This window comes from Diabrotica virgifera, chromosome 1 (assembly GCF_917563875.1).
Source record: "Diabrotica virgifera virgifera chromosome 1, PGI_DIABVI_V3a".
Lineage (NCBI taxonomy): Eukaryota > Metazoa > Arthropoda > Insecta > Coleoptera > Chrysomelidae > Diabrotica > Diabrotica virgifera.
In genome coordinates this window covers 8661088-8674772 of record NC_065443.1, presented here as the reverse complement: position 1 = coordinate 8674772, position 13685 = coordinate 8661088, and the positions used below count along the sequence as shown (strand labels likewise).

Sequence of the window (13685 nt, the reverse complement as noted above, 5' to 3'; positions counted from 1 at the left end):
GGCATAAAATTCATTGCTGTAGCTCAAAAACTCAAAAAGTTACGCTAAATAGAAATTTTGCTATAATCTTATGTGTGTCCTCTCTCACGCGATCATAGGAGAGCATTATTGTAGGGCAGTCAATGAGGGTATTTGGCTCCGAATTCCATCCTACTACATTGATGTACTTGATATTTTCACAGTAAGTAGGGAATAGCTCAAGAAACAAAATCTACCCTATATACTATGGCGCTTTTATCTTGGGGCGGTTCCCACTTCTTCAAGGGGGTGGAAAATTTGTTGGTCAAAATAAGCACGGAAGTGGCTAAAGAACCTATTTCTAAGCAAAAACTGGTCTATATTTTTTTTGAGAACTCAATACTTTTTGAGTTATGCGTAGTTGAAAATTGGCCATTTTCATTGAAAAATGACACCTTTTCGGACGGATTTTTTGTGAATACCTTAAAAACTATGCATCGAACTAAAAACACTATATAAAACATTTTTTAGATTATAAATAATAAAGAGATTCGTTCCTTCGTAAATGTTCTATTTATAATACAAAAAGAGATATGGTAGGTGAAAATAGTTTGTTTTTTGGTGCATGCTCAAATTGGTGTATTCAACTTGAAATAACAGAGGAACGGTAGGTTTTAGGTGTATGATGCTACCAACACCTTTTGTAGTGTTTGAAAAGGCCTTTAAAACGAGCACCGTTAAATGCCGGTTACATACAAATTAAGCGAGATATGGTGCAAAAAAAATATATGACTAATGTACTTTAAGGAAAAATGAAAAGTATATACATTTAACTCCCCATGCACCATAATTTAAATGCATTGTTTTTCTTTTGCAATACCTTTTAATATAGTGTTATTTCTACTTTCAAAAATTTGAACGGATTTAAAATGAATGGTTTTTGTAAAAAATGTGATCAAATTATAAAATGAATTTTTAAATTTTCTTAAAAATCTTCCTTTTTCTCCATGTAATTCGAAAATAAAAATATTTAACCCCTGAGAAGTGGTGGGAACCGCCCCCATGATAAAAGCGCCATAGTATATAGGATAGACTTTGAATTAGGAGATTGGGCTACTCCCAAAATTTCATTAAAATCCATGCAGTAGGATAGAATTTGAAGATAATATCTTGTTCTTAATATCGCGCATTGACTAGCGTAATCGAAATAGAATGAAATGCAAATATTGTAAACTATTAATTTCTCAGAAAAATGAACTAATTTGAAATGAAAGTATGACTATAATATTCTATTGATGCAATAATCTATACATCTATAGTGTATCCCCGAAATATGGCATCGAACATTTTCTCAAATGCAGGAATTAATGATGCGTGGAACCATAAAATACTTTCAAGTACAGAAAGTGTTTCTAAAATATCAAAATAACGAGTAACTTTGTTATTTTTATAGAATGCCAGTATCTAGTACCATAACGATAATAGATCGGTACGATAAAGTTCTCGGGCGGCCCTTCCGTCCAGCGTTTTTTAGTCTTAAATGGTAGTAACATATTTTAGAGTGGATTAGAAGCGCTAATTCTCTCCACAGAATGATAAAGTATTTGATAATTAGCCATAGTTTAACAATTTTATGAATAATCCGGCTCGAAGGACCAATGTAAGAAGCTAGATAAAAATTTTCCTTGGTGAACTCAAGAATGTGGAAAAAGACAGAGATAAAAATATAGATCTTCTTCTTATTGCGCCGTCTTCTTTCCAAGGTTGGCGATCCAAATGGCAACTGTAGCTTTGGAAACTGAAAATTTTATGCGGATGAGCGGTCAAACCATCTTCTCAGGTCCTTCAGCCACGAGTTCTGGCGTCTTCCTACTGATCTTTTGCCCTGTACTTTACCTTCCAATATGATTTGGAGTAGTTTGTATCTTTCCTCTCTCAACACATGGCCCAAGTATTGAATTTTTCTTTCTTGGATTATTCTTAGTAACTCTTTTTATTTGTTCATGCGCCGAAGTACCTCAATGCTAGAAACTTTTTTTACCAATGGAATTCTCAGCATCCGTCTGTATGTACACATCTTAAAGGCACCTGTTCTCTTTTCTGTTCAGAGTCCATTGTCCAACTTTGACAGCTATATAGCAAGACAGAAAACACATAACATCTGATTAATCGAATTCTGAGCTCCAGACGAAGGTCTGATCTTGTAAAAAATGTTTCATGTTCATGAGTGGATCAAAACGATCCACTCATCCAAAGTGGAGAGTTCAAAAATATAGATATATATGTACGTAAAATTATATTTTGATAACGGAAAATGAATGTCATTGTTTATAAATTGTTCAAAATTACTCCAACAAAATAATTAGCCCATTATTCGTTTGAGAGTAATAAAATGATGTCAGGGAAATGTATTTATCAACTAATATCTTTTTAATTTTTAAATTAGATTCCAAATAGAAACCAACTCTACATTATGGCCTTTTTTGTATACATTAATTTTTGATTTAGTTTTGGCTATAGATAATTTTCTATAGCATCTACCGATGGTTGCCACTAAAGACGACCACCATGAAAAACTAAGTCGAATTTTAGATAATATCTTTATGTTGGGAATGGAACCACAGGATCTAAAACAAATGACGCCGTTGTCGGACCTTATAGAGAGAAGGATGTAAATGGCTATGGGATAGGCTCTAAGATATTTGTCAGCAATATTCATTACATATCTTCTTCTTAACGTGCCCTATCAAGTCCTCTTGACGTTGGCGATTAACATGGCGAAACTGTCTCTGTCTCGAGCTATTCTCAATAGGTGTTCTGCTTTCTTTATTCCTGTCCACTCCCGGATATTCTTCAACCAAGAGGCCTGCTTTCTACCAATTCCTCTGCGTCCTTCGATTTTACCCATCATAATAAGTTGAAGAATATTATACCGGTCTCCCCTTACTACGTGTCCAAAATAGGCCATCTTTCTATATTTGATGTTATCAAGCAGCTCGCGGGTAGCATTTGCTCTCTTAAGGACTGCCACATTTGTCAGCATAGCCGTCCATGGTATTTTCAGAATACGTCTGTGCAGCCACATTTCAAAGACCTCCAAACGGTTAATGGTGGATATTTTTAATGTCCATGTTTCGACACCATACAAGAGGACTGACTAAATGTAGCATTTAATCATGCGCTTTCGAAGTTGAAGTTGCAAGGTATCATTACAGAAGAATGACCTCATTTTTAAAAATGTCCTGCGGGCTATCTCGATTCTACATTTTATCTCTTTATCTGGATCTAGTTGTTCAGTAATATGGCAACCAAGATATTTAAAACTGGGTACTCTTTGAATTATATGACCATCAACATATAACGTTGAATCTTGATGGGCCAAACGGCTAAATACCATGTATTTTGTTTTTGAACAGTTTATATTTAGGCCAAACTCTCTTCCCACTGTGTCAATGGCATTTAAAAGGTGTTGTAATTTATTCATATCATCACTTAAAATAACTGTATCGTCTGCACATCTGATTGTATTTATCAGAATTCCATTAACTTTCACACCCCATTCCAAATTATGCAGCGCTTCCTTAAATATCCTATCTGAATATAAATTGAATAACAGTGGGGACAGTATACAACCCTGTCTGACTCCTCTTTGTATTTTGCATATTTCTGTTGATTTTCCATTTATGCAAGCTGTCGCTGTTTGACGCCAGTATAATTTTTCTATGATCCGTACATCTTGACTATCAACTATTTATCCTTTAATATTTTGATTAATTTGTGATGTTGGGCTCGATCAAAGGCGTTCTCATAGTCAATAAATACAGCAAAGACGTCTTTCCTTTGATCTCGGCATTTCTACAATAACACATTTAGTGCAAAGAGTGCGTCCCGGATTCCCAGTCCATTTCTGAAGCCAAATTGTGTTTCATCCTGGTCTTCTTCACATTTATCTCTGATTCTACTGTGGATAACACGTAGAAAGATTTTCAAGGTGTGGCTCATGAGGCTTATCATTCTATAATCGCTACAGTTTTTAGGACGTTGTTTTTTTGGTAGGGTTATGAATTCGGACTTTAAACCAATCTTCAGGGATATCACCAGTCGAATGAACATCTTTACAAGACCATGCAGAAAGCTGTACTACTCGCGACGGCTAGATGTGAACGAAAATTTCTGGGAGATACTCCAGCATACCAAGTCACCTAGGGCTCGATAACACGGAAAGAGTCCCACCAGAGCTCAATCCTTTTGATACCGTAGGTATCTGGGATGAGTCAATTTTCCCCTTAGAGGGAGTGTGAGTCGTATGGCTAAATCTGGATTGCATTTATGAAGTCTATTATTCTTAGGGCCGGGTTTTCGGTATTTCTGTCCCGATTAGCCCCCGGTTAGATAACCGGGGTTTAATCGGCCCGTAGTGTCTAACAGCATCATAAATTTCTATAAACAACGTATAAAGCAAGTACTTAGTAAATTCTTCTATTTATAAAAGCGAGGAATATTATCATCTAAAGGAATTTTCAGGAAGCCTTCGGTAATATTTTGTTATTTAATTTACATGGCTAATTGTATGAGCTCGTTCTGCCAACGGCTCAACTTTCTATCGTTTTAATTCAATCATACTCAAACTGGAATTCCAATTTCTCTCTTTCGTTTATATACAATAACGACGGAGAATACATTATGCATATTTAAAAGAGAAATCTAGGAGGTTTGGGACATCTGGGTATTGCGCCGGGAAAAATGGAGGATGAAATAATGATTAGTAGGCGAAACAACTTCGACAGCCAAATAACACGTTGTACTTTGTGGTCTGATAAATATTTGAATATCTTTGAAGAATACTTGTTTTGAGGTTAGTTATTAAGCATTGTGTACATTATTTGTTTTATATTTAGTATAGTATAGTTGATCCAAAAGATGGCATAACCCAGACATCCAAAGTGAAAGTTATCCTTCAACACCAAATTGTTCTATATGGTCCACATAATGTCCAGAAAAAAGTCACACCATTTTGAGCGTCGGGTTTGGGGGGAGAGGGGGGAGAAATCGGTAAATTCGTAGATTTTTAAGTTTTCCGCCAATATTTCTAAAACTATGCGGTTTAGCATGAACAACCTTCTATACAAAATGGTTCTACATTAAATTTGAAATAAAAAAGGCCCTATGCATAATCTTTCTAAAATGAATGGTTCCAAAGTTACGGAGGTAGTATAGTATAACTGATCCAAAACAAGGCCTAACCCAAATATCCAAAGTAAAAGTTTTCCTCCAACACCAAAATGTTCTATATGGTCCACATATTGTTCAGTAAAAAGTTACACCATTTTGAGCGTCCGGTTTGGGAGGGAGATGGGAGAGAAGCCGGTAAATTAGTAGTTTTTTTACGTTTTTCGTCAATATTTCTAAAACTATGCTTTAGCGTAAACAATGTTATACACAAAAATTTTTTACATGGAATTTAAAACAAAAAATGTTCTATACATAATTGTTATAAAATTAACGGTTCCAGAGTTACGGAGGGTGAAAGAGGTTTTCGATACTTTTTATATTTTTTGGCAATATTTATGATATAACTATAACAAAAACCCAGCCATCCAAAGTGAAAGTTATCCTCCAACACCAAATTGTTCTATATGGTCCACATAATGTTCAGAAAAAAGTCACACCACTTTTAGCGTCGGGTTTGGGGGGGAGGGGGGAGGGGGGAGAAATCGGTTAATATAAAAAGTATCGAAAACCTCCACTTTTCACCCTCCGTAACTCTGGAACCGTTGATTTTATAACAATTATGTATAGAACCTTTTTTGTTTTAAATTTTAGGTAGAACATTTTTCTATAGAACATTCTTTTCGCTAAAGCATAGTTTTAGAAATATTGACGAAAAACGTAAAAAACTACTAATTTACCGACTTCTCCCCCATCTCCCCCCCAAACCGGACGCTCAAAATGGTGTAACTTTTTACTGAACAATATGTGGATCATATAGAACAATTTGGTGTTGAATGAAAACTTTTACTTTGGATGTCTGGGTTAGGCCTTTTTTTGGACCAATTATACTATACTACCTCCGTAACTTTGAAACCGTTCATTTTAGAAGGGTTATGTATAGGGCCTTTTTTATTTCAAATTTAATGTAGAACAATTTTGTGTAGAAGGTTGTTCATGCTAAACCGCTTAGTTTTGGAAATATTGACGAAAAACGTAAAAAACTACGAATTTGCAGATTTCTCCCCCTCCCCCCCAAACCCGACGCTCAAAATGGTGTGACTTTTTTCTGAACATTATGTGGACCATATAGAACAATTTGGTGTTAGAGGATAACTTTCACTTTGGATGTCTGGGTTTGGGTCTAACTATACCATACTAATTGCAGAATGTGTTTGACTATCTAAAATAAATATGTACTAGGCTTGTTCAATTGAAACGTATCTTTGATCCAGAAAAAAATTATCGGTAAACATATCTACAAATAATTACTACTGTATTTAAGGCATATATTCCATTATTTCACCAACTGATGCATACCCTGTTTAAAGAACTTTTGTGACTGTAGGCCGAAAAATTCTTTAACGGCATCTTGTATTACTTCGTCCTTCCGAAAACGATTACCTTTTAACACCATTTCGTGTGGCCCAAAGATGTGAAAATCGTAGAGCGATAAATCGGAACTATAGCGTGGATACTCTAATATCCTCTATTTCTTTCGTTGTAGATTTTTTTACTTCTTCGACGACATAAAACAGAGAATTCACGGGCGTGCAGAAGAATGACAAGCTTTTCTAGACGTTTTGGTCATATTACCTGATAAATCTTGTTTAAAGATTCCCTATAAAGGTTTTCGTTAATATGCTCTCTAAATTCCGAAAACTCCATGAGCAATGGTCTTTCATGGTTGAAAAAACATGTTAACATGACCTTTCCCGCAGAAAGTTGACATTGGTATGGCCGCACGCTGATTATATTTGGACGGATTGTTAACAACAAAGACCATTTTGAAGTTACTCTACTTAAAATATTAGTCAAAATACAAATGATTGGAACTTATCAGTGTGACGCTTAACAAACCCAACTAACATTTCATAACGCCAGTTAAGTGAGTACAATTGTTTCCAAGGCTAACCTGACCAAAGATATGTTTCAATTGAACAAGATTATATATATAAAGACTTTCGAAAAAAACTAAATTAGCTATATATAATAAGGAAATCAGTCAAAGTTTGTAATTTTGAAACGAAAGTAAAATCCATGGTTAAAATGTTCAACACGCGACACAGGCTGAAGTACATAGAGTTCTGCACCAAAAATATGAATTTGCAGCAAATTAGGTATACCTACAGTTGGAAAAATGAAAGAATAGCCATGAACGATCAAATCAATCACTTATTTTGTATTTGCTGTCTTTTTCTATAAGAAACGTTTGTTATTTATAGAAAAAGACAGCAAATTAATACAAAATAAGTGATTGATGTATCGCATCAGCATCAATGTATCTATAAATGTGTATAAAAGTTGTACTTTGTACTTTAGCACATGGGGACATTTGGCTGAAAATTTCATCCGGATAGGTTGCATTCCTTTGATGGTTTTAAAGCTTTTTCCATTTAATCGAAGGTTATGTTCAGACTAGTCGATGTATTTTCGATTTGGATTTCTATTCTTTCACCATCAAACAGTTCCTCAATATATTCCCTTCACCTCTTCAATTTGTCTTGTTCATTGACCATAATATTTTCTTGTTTATCAAGTAAACTACTTTCAGTTGAGTTATATGGTCCAGTTATTTCTTGCACCTTTTTGTACATATTACGTGTCATTATCTTTCTGTAGTTCTTCTGTTTCAAGATATTTACTGTTGTACCATTTTTCTTTTTCATCCCGAATTTTGCTTATGACTTATTTATTCATTTTATTGTATTCTTAGTATTTTTATTTTTCTGTTTTCGTTCTGTTCTCGTTAGTCTCAATATTTCATCAGTCACCCATTGTTGTTTGCTTATTAATAGTTTTATACCTTTTGGTTGTTTCTTGCATGATGGTTTTGATCTGATTTCGGTGTTTGTTTTTAAGCTCAATATACAAGAATAGCAATATATGAAAAATATGGAAATGAGGAAGTTATACCAAAGAGAGACAGATAAAATACTGGAACAGTATGAAAACAATGAGGAAATATGGAATATGGAAGAGAGATGGAAAAAATTGAGAGACACGTTATGGAACACTACGAAACAAGTATGTGGAATAAGAAAGAATTTTAAGAATAATAAAAGAACTGGATGGTGGAATAAGGAGATAAAACAAGCTGTAAAAAGGAAGAAAGAAATGTGGAAGCGATACATAAACACAAATGAAGAGCAAGACAGAGACGAATACAGAAGACAGAGAAATATAGTGAAAGAACTAGTAAAAGATGCGAAGAAGAAGAGCTGGAAGGAATTCGGTGAAGAATTGAACGTAGGTTTTGGGAATAACAATAAACAGTTTTGGAATAAAATAAGAAGCATGAAAGGAACAAAAAGGAAACAAATAAGAGGAATTAGAAATGAGCGAAATAAATTGAAAACAAACATACAAGACATACTAACCATATGGAATAAGCACTATAAAGAAAAATTCGAGGCAAGTAACCAACAAGATGAGGAGAGAGGACAGCAGGCAAGAGAAGTGGATAGAGACAATCGAGTAGACGAAATTCATATCAAAGATATTGAAGAAGGATTGGCAAGAATAAAGATTGGAAAAGCGGGAGGTGCCGATGACATAGATCCGGAGATGATGAAGTACGTGGGAGAACGAGGCAAGCTTTGGCTGCTGGAAATAATGAGGGAAGCATGGAGAACAGAAAAGATACCGGAAGACTGGGAAGAAAATGTATTGATACCAATACACAAGAAAGGAGATGAAGGGGAATGTGATAACGATATAACTATATGCTTATCATCAGTGGCATATAAAGTCTACACCGGGATAATAAAAAGGAAGCTCAGGAAAGAACTGGAAGGAAAACTAGAAGAAGAACAAGCTGCATTTAGGAAGGAAAGAGGAACAACAGATAATATATACATACTGAGAAATATAATTGAAAGGAAAAACGAAATAGGAGAAGACTTATATATTACGTTTATAGATATTAAAGCTGCTTTTGATTCTATAAATAGAGAAGTAATATGGTCAGTAATGGAAGATCTGCAAATCCCGCAAAAGATAGTAAGCGTGGTAAAAAGTACGTATAGAAACGTACTTGTTAAAGTACAAATAAATGGAAACAGATCGCCAAAAATAAACCTAAGGAGAGGAATAAAACAGGGGGACAGTCTCAGCCCAGTTTGGTTTATATTAGTAATGGATAGAGTAATGAAGAGCGCTAAAAGAAGGTCAAGGGAATTACAGTCAATAATAGGGTACAGGAATTTAGTACCAGTGAGAATGGAGGGATTACTATATGCAGATGACTTAGTAATAATAGCAGACAATAAAGAGAAAATGCAAAATCTAATCAATATATGGGTGGAGGAAATAGAAAATTTGAAAATGGAGGTAAATGTAAAGAAAACGAAGACCATGATAGTAACCCAAAAGAAAAGGGAAGAAATAAACCAAACGATATTTAGGTGCAAAAACGAAATAATAGAAACAGTCTCGACGTTTGAATACCTTGGAGTAATAATATCAGAGGATGGAAAGATAGATCAGGAAATCTCATACAGAGCGAAAAAAGCAAATAAGATCTACTATGCACTAAATAAAACAATATTTGGAAAGGAAGAAATAGATAAAGAAATAAAACTGAAGGTATATAAATAAAACGCAATCTCTGTGCCAACTTTAATATGTGCAAGCGAGACATGGGTAAACAATGCAAAAATAGACAGTACAATAAACGCAGCGGAGATGAAGCAGCTAAGAAAAATAGCAGGAAAACGAAATTGGACAGAATAAGAAATGAAGATATTAGACAAAGACTGAAACAGGAATCGATAATAACCAAGATACAAAAAAGAAAATTAAAATGGTATGGACACATTAACAGAATGGACCAGGGAAGACTACCAAAGCAGGTGATGGAATCTAAAAGATATGGTAAAAGAAGGAAAGAGAGGCCAAGGTAGAGATGAATCGATCAGATTATAGAAATTGGACAGGAAAAAGGAAAAACACATCAACAAATGAAAGAGTTAGCAAAGGACCACAAGAAATGGAAGAGATGGATAGAAGATGAATAAAACCTCCGACGCCCCTAAGGAGCATAAGGAGTTTCGAGAAAGAAGAAGAAAAAGAAGTTTTTAAGCCAGGATATTTGTCGTCTACCAGGACCCCTTTTCGGCAGGATCCCAGAATCTTCGGCATAGCGAATGTTATTTATATTTTCTCAATTTATCTTGATCCCTTCTGTACAGTTTTCAATGAATGAATGCAATGAATATAAACGAATTATCAAAAATACTCATATTATAGATTTCTTTAAATTTGTATACGATTCATTAATTGGTATTAATTGAATTCTATTCTGAATTAAAACAAAAGAGATGAATTAGAATTCGCTTTTGAATATGATTTAATTATACTGCTAAAAATTCGAGTAGAGCCCTATAATTAGTCACGTACATGGAATAACAAAACAATACCGAAGGAATTCCTGCGGAGCTACGGGCGAAGCTCCCCGTGGGATATTTTGACAATGTGTATTTCGAAACCCTTCTGCTAATATACGTTTCCGAGTAGGGGTGGAAATGTTTCTGTGTTCGCTTAACTGCAGCGTGAAGCATTTCTTTGATCTAATGTCCTTGTTCCCCCAATAACCATTTCTCACTTAAATAACCTTTCGTTTACTAGCTTATGAATAATTTATCACTTCACTCATAGGTCTTGAGTTTAACTAATGAAATAACAGCTTTTAAAAAAAATACCTTATTTATCAACGTTAACTTCTTTTAGGGTACTACAGTGAAACCATTGCTTTTTTTCAATAATTCGTTGCCTTTTTTGTAGAATGAATTTTTGTCACTAGCTGTCAATTAACTCACAATTTAATTCTGAATCCATTTTTCATCAATTGTCACATACTGAATCACAAATTCGTGTTTATTACTCTTAAATTGATTACACGACTTTACACGACTTTACAAGTAAACTAGAAATACTGCTCGCAAAGATGCAATAGCAAACAAGCTCATAACATATTGCTGATTGCAGCTAATGCAACAATTAACAACCATGTTTTATCTGTAGAGTAGGGAGGAGGAGTCAAATCCCACAGCCCTTAGATCACAATTGACCCATTGTGCATCCTCCCAGAGAGCTGTCGTCCTTAGCTCATTGTCCATCCTGCCATTTCTAGGAAGGTGGATAACTCACAAAGGGGCATCTCTGCTACATTGACAGGTGTATGCGAGACTCCTGACATTCACACTTCCTACATAGAGTTGTGTCTACTAGCCCCAGTGTGTGGAGGTGTTTGCTTAGGTGACAATGGCCAGTTAAAAAGCCGACTGTAAAGCATTATGTTCTTTCTGATAATTTCCAAGTACTTTTCTGATGCTGACTCCCATCAGTTCCCTTAGTGTCTTGGCAAGTCTACATCCTGGCCCTTCTTCCCATCTTTTCACGGTTTGCGTGTTGGAGTGACATTTGGCAATTTCCGTGATTGTAATTGTAAACCATGTAAACCAGCGTTTCCCAAACTTAATTTTCTGTGGCCCGGTTATTTTTGTGCTTATCCTTCGTGACCCACAATTTTTTTTGTATACCCTGGTATGTGTGTAAATGTTTTATTATATTTTAATAAAGAATCATTAGCTCAAACAAAAATGTAATAAAACAAAATAAAAATCAAATAATTTATTAATGAGAAGTATGCAGTTGTTTCTGGTTAACTAAAAAAATTCACGTTTGGAGGAAAAAATATTAATATTATCCTCAGGTCCTTCAAAACGATTTCCATATGTATTTATTTTTTAGGAAAACCAGTATTGAAAACCCCGCGTCACACCTATAGGTCGTAACAAAAGAAATTAGAAATTTTACCGCTTTTCCTGCTAAAACTGGGTACTCCTGGCGGCAAGGCAGTCAATAATCAATCAGTGGTAATCATCTAAATCAGGAAGGACTGTCTCGGATTCTATGTCCATTGTAAATGGATTCCTTATCCATACTTTGTTGCTGTGGATGGGGGAATATTTCTTCAGATTTGCCTCCAGAACAGGTGTTCCTTGAAAGCTACTGAAACCTCATCCTACAATGAATTCACGTTATATGTACTCTTTTTGTAGTTCTGTTAGCTTTTTAAAAGTTTTGTAATTTCCTGCTTGTGCGCGACGTGTCCTCAAATTAAGCTTTGTTGTTGCAGCTTCCACCTTCTCTAAATACATTTACATTGCTACCATTTGCTACCTTGTAATGTCATATTTACATTGCTCAAGAAATCAAAAATACCACAAAGATAGCGGTGGCGTCAGTCAGAGCGCGGTCTTAAAATGCAAGATGTGAGACGGCGAGATGACGCGACCCGGCATTTTTCTCTCGTGGACCGGTACCGGGTCGCGACCCACCATTTGGGAAACGCTGATGTAAACCATGATAAGATTAAGACGAATACCTGAGGAATGGAATCAGTATTATCATTCCTCTGATTTAGAAAAGTGAGTGAAAAACAAATGAAGGGATAATTATAATGCAGCAATAGACAAGATAAATGAAAGATTGCAATTTCAAAAGGAAGAATGGAATACCCATAGCAAAATAATGTATATTGTTGTAATATAATGATATAAGTATAGCAAACAAAAATACTTTCACAAATAACTTAAAAGAGAAAAATTACCACCAATTCAAAGTAATCTTAATTTAAATTTAAATTAGATTCAGGTAAAACTATTTCGTAAAATAGAATGATACAATTCACACCATACAGATAACTTTTTATTAAGGTACGCCAATGTGGGACAAGTTTCTCTATTTCTGAAAGTGTCGCACAAAAACGAGAATAAAGAAATAAAGCAGGACCCAAAAAAATACAGATCATATCACTCGAAATATCCCTAAGGAGTCTGTTAGGGTTTTTCCATTCACTATTTACCTTAATAATGTAGTGCTATTGCAAACACAAGCTATGCTATCAGTATCTAATAGACGATCTTTATCAGGAAGGTGGTAAATAAAAGACAAGAAAAGAAAAGAAAGTTCCTAATGGTAAATAATATCCATGAATTTCTTCTTTCACGTTCTTTTTTCATTTCAATTTGAGAATTTGGGAATAACACTTTATAATTTCCATTTTTGAATTTGTTTAGTCCAAATAGTTAAAGATAATGAAATAATGAACCATGATATGAACCAAATCAATGTTGGCTACTCTGGAAAGGTTTCCAAACACTGCAAAAATCTGTCAAAAATTCACACGTGGTGTTTGTTTTCGTTTTTATAATGGGAATATATTGCTTGTAGGATGTTTAATTTTTACAAAATGGTAATGTGTTGGGTACCCGTGATTGTATTCAATGCTCATAGTATAATCCATATTCCCAAATAGGACTGGTTAAGAACCTGAAGAAACGCATTAAGTACTATGTAGTGTGAAAATCCTTGATTTTGTGTAAAGATATTTATAAAATTAGAAGCAATATGATTGATATGACTAATAAGGATTGTGTCTTTAGAAAAAATGTGCAGATGATTGGTAAAACAAAGATAAAATTAAAAAAAACTAGGTGTGTGTGTACTTTGTA

At 34.6% G+C, this 13685-nt stretch overlaps 1 protein-coding gene across 1 annotated transcript in view; it reads left to right on the top strand.

The window, feature by feature from the left end:
- The window catches only part of LOC114329090 (probable G-protein coupled receptor 158), a 382856-nt gene that overhangs the window by 19704 nt on the left and 349467 nt on the right, over positions 1 to 13685 (top strand). The gene's annotated exons all lie outside the window — the stretch shown is intronic.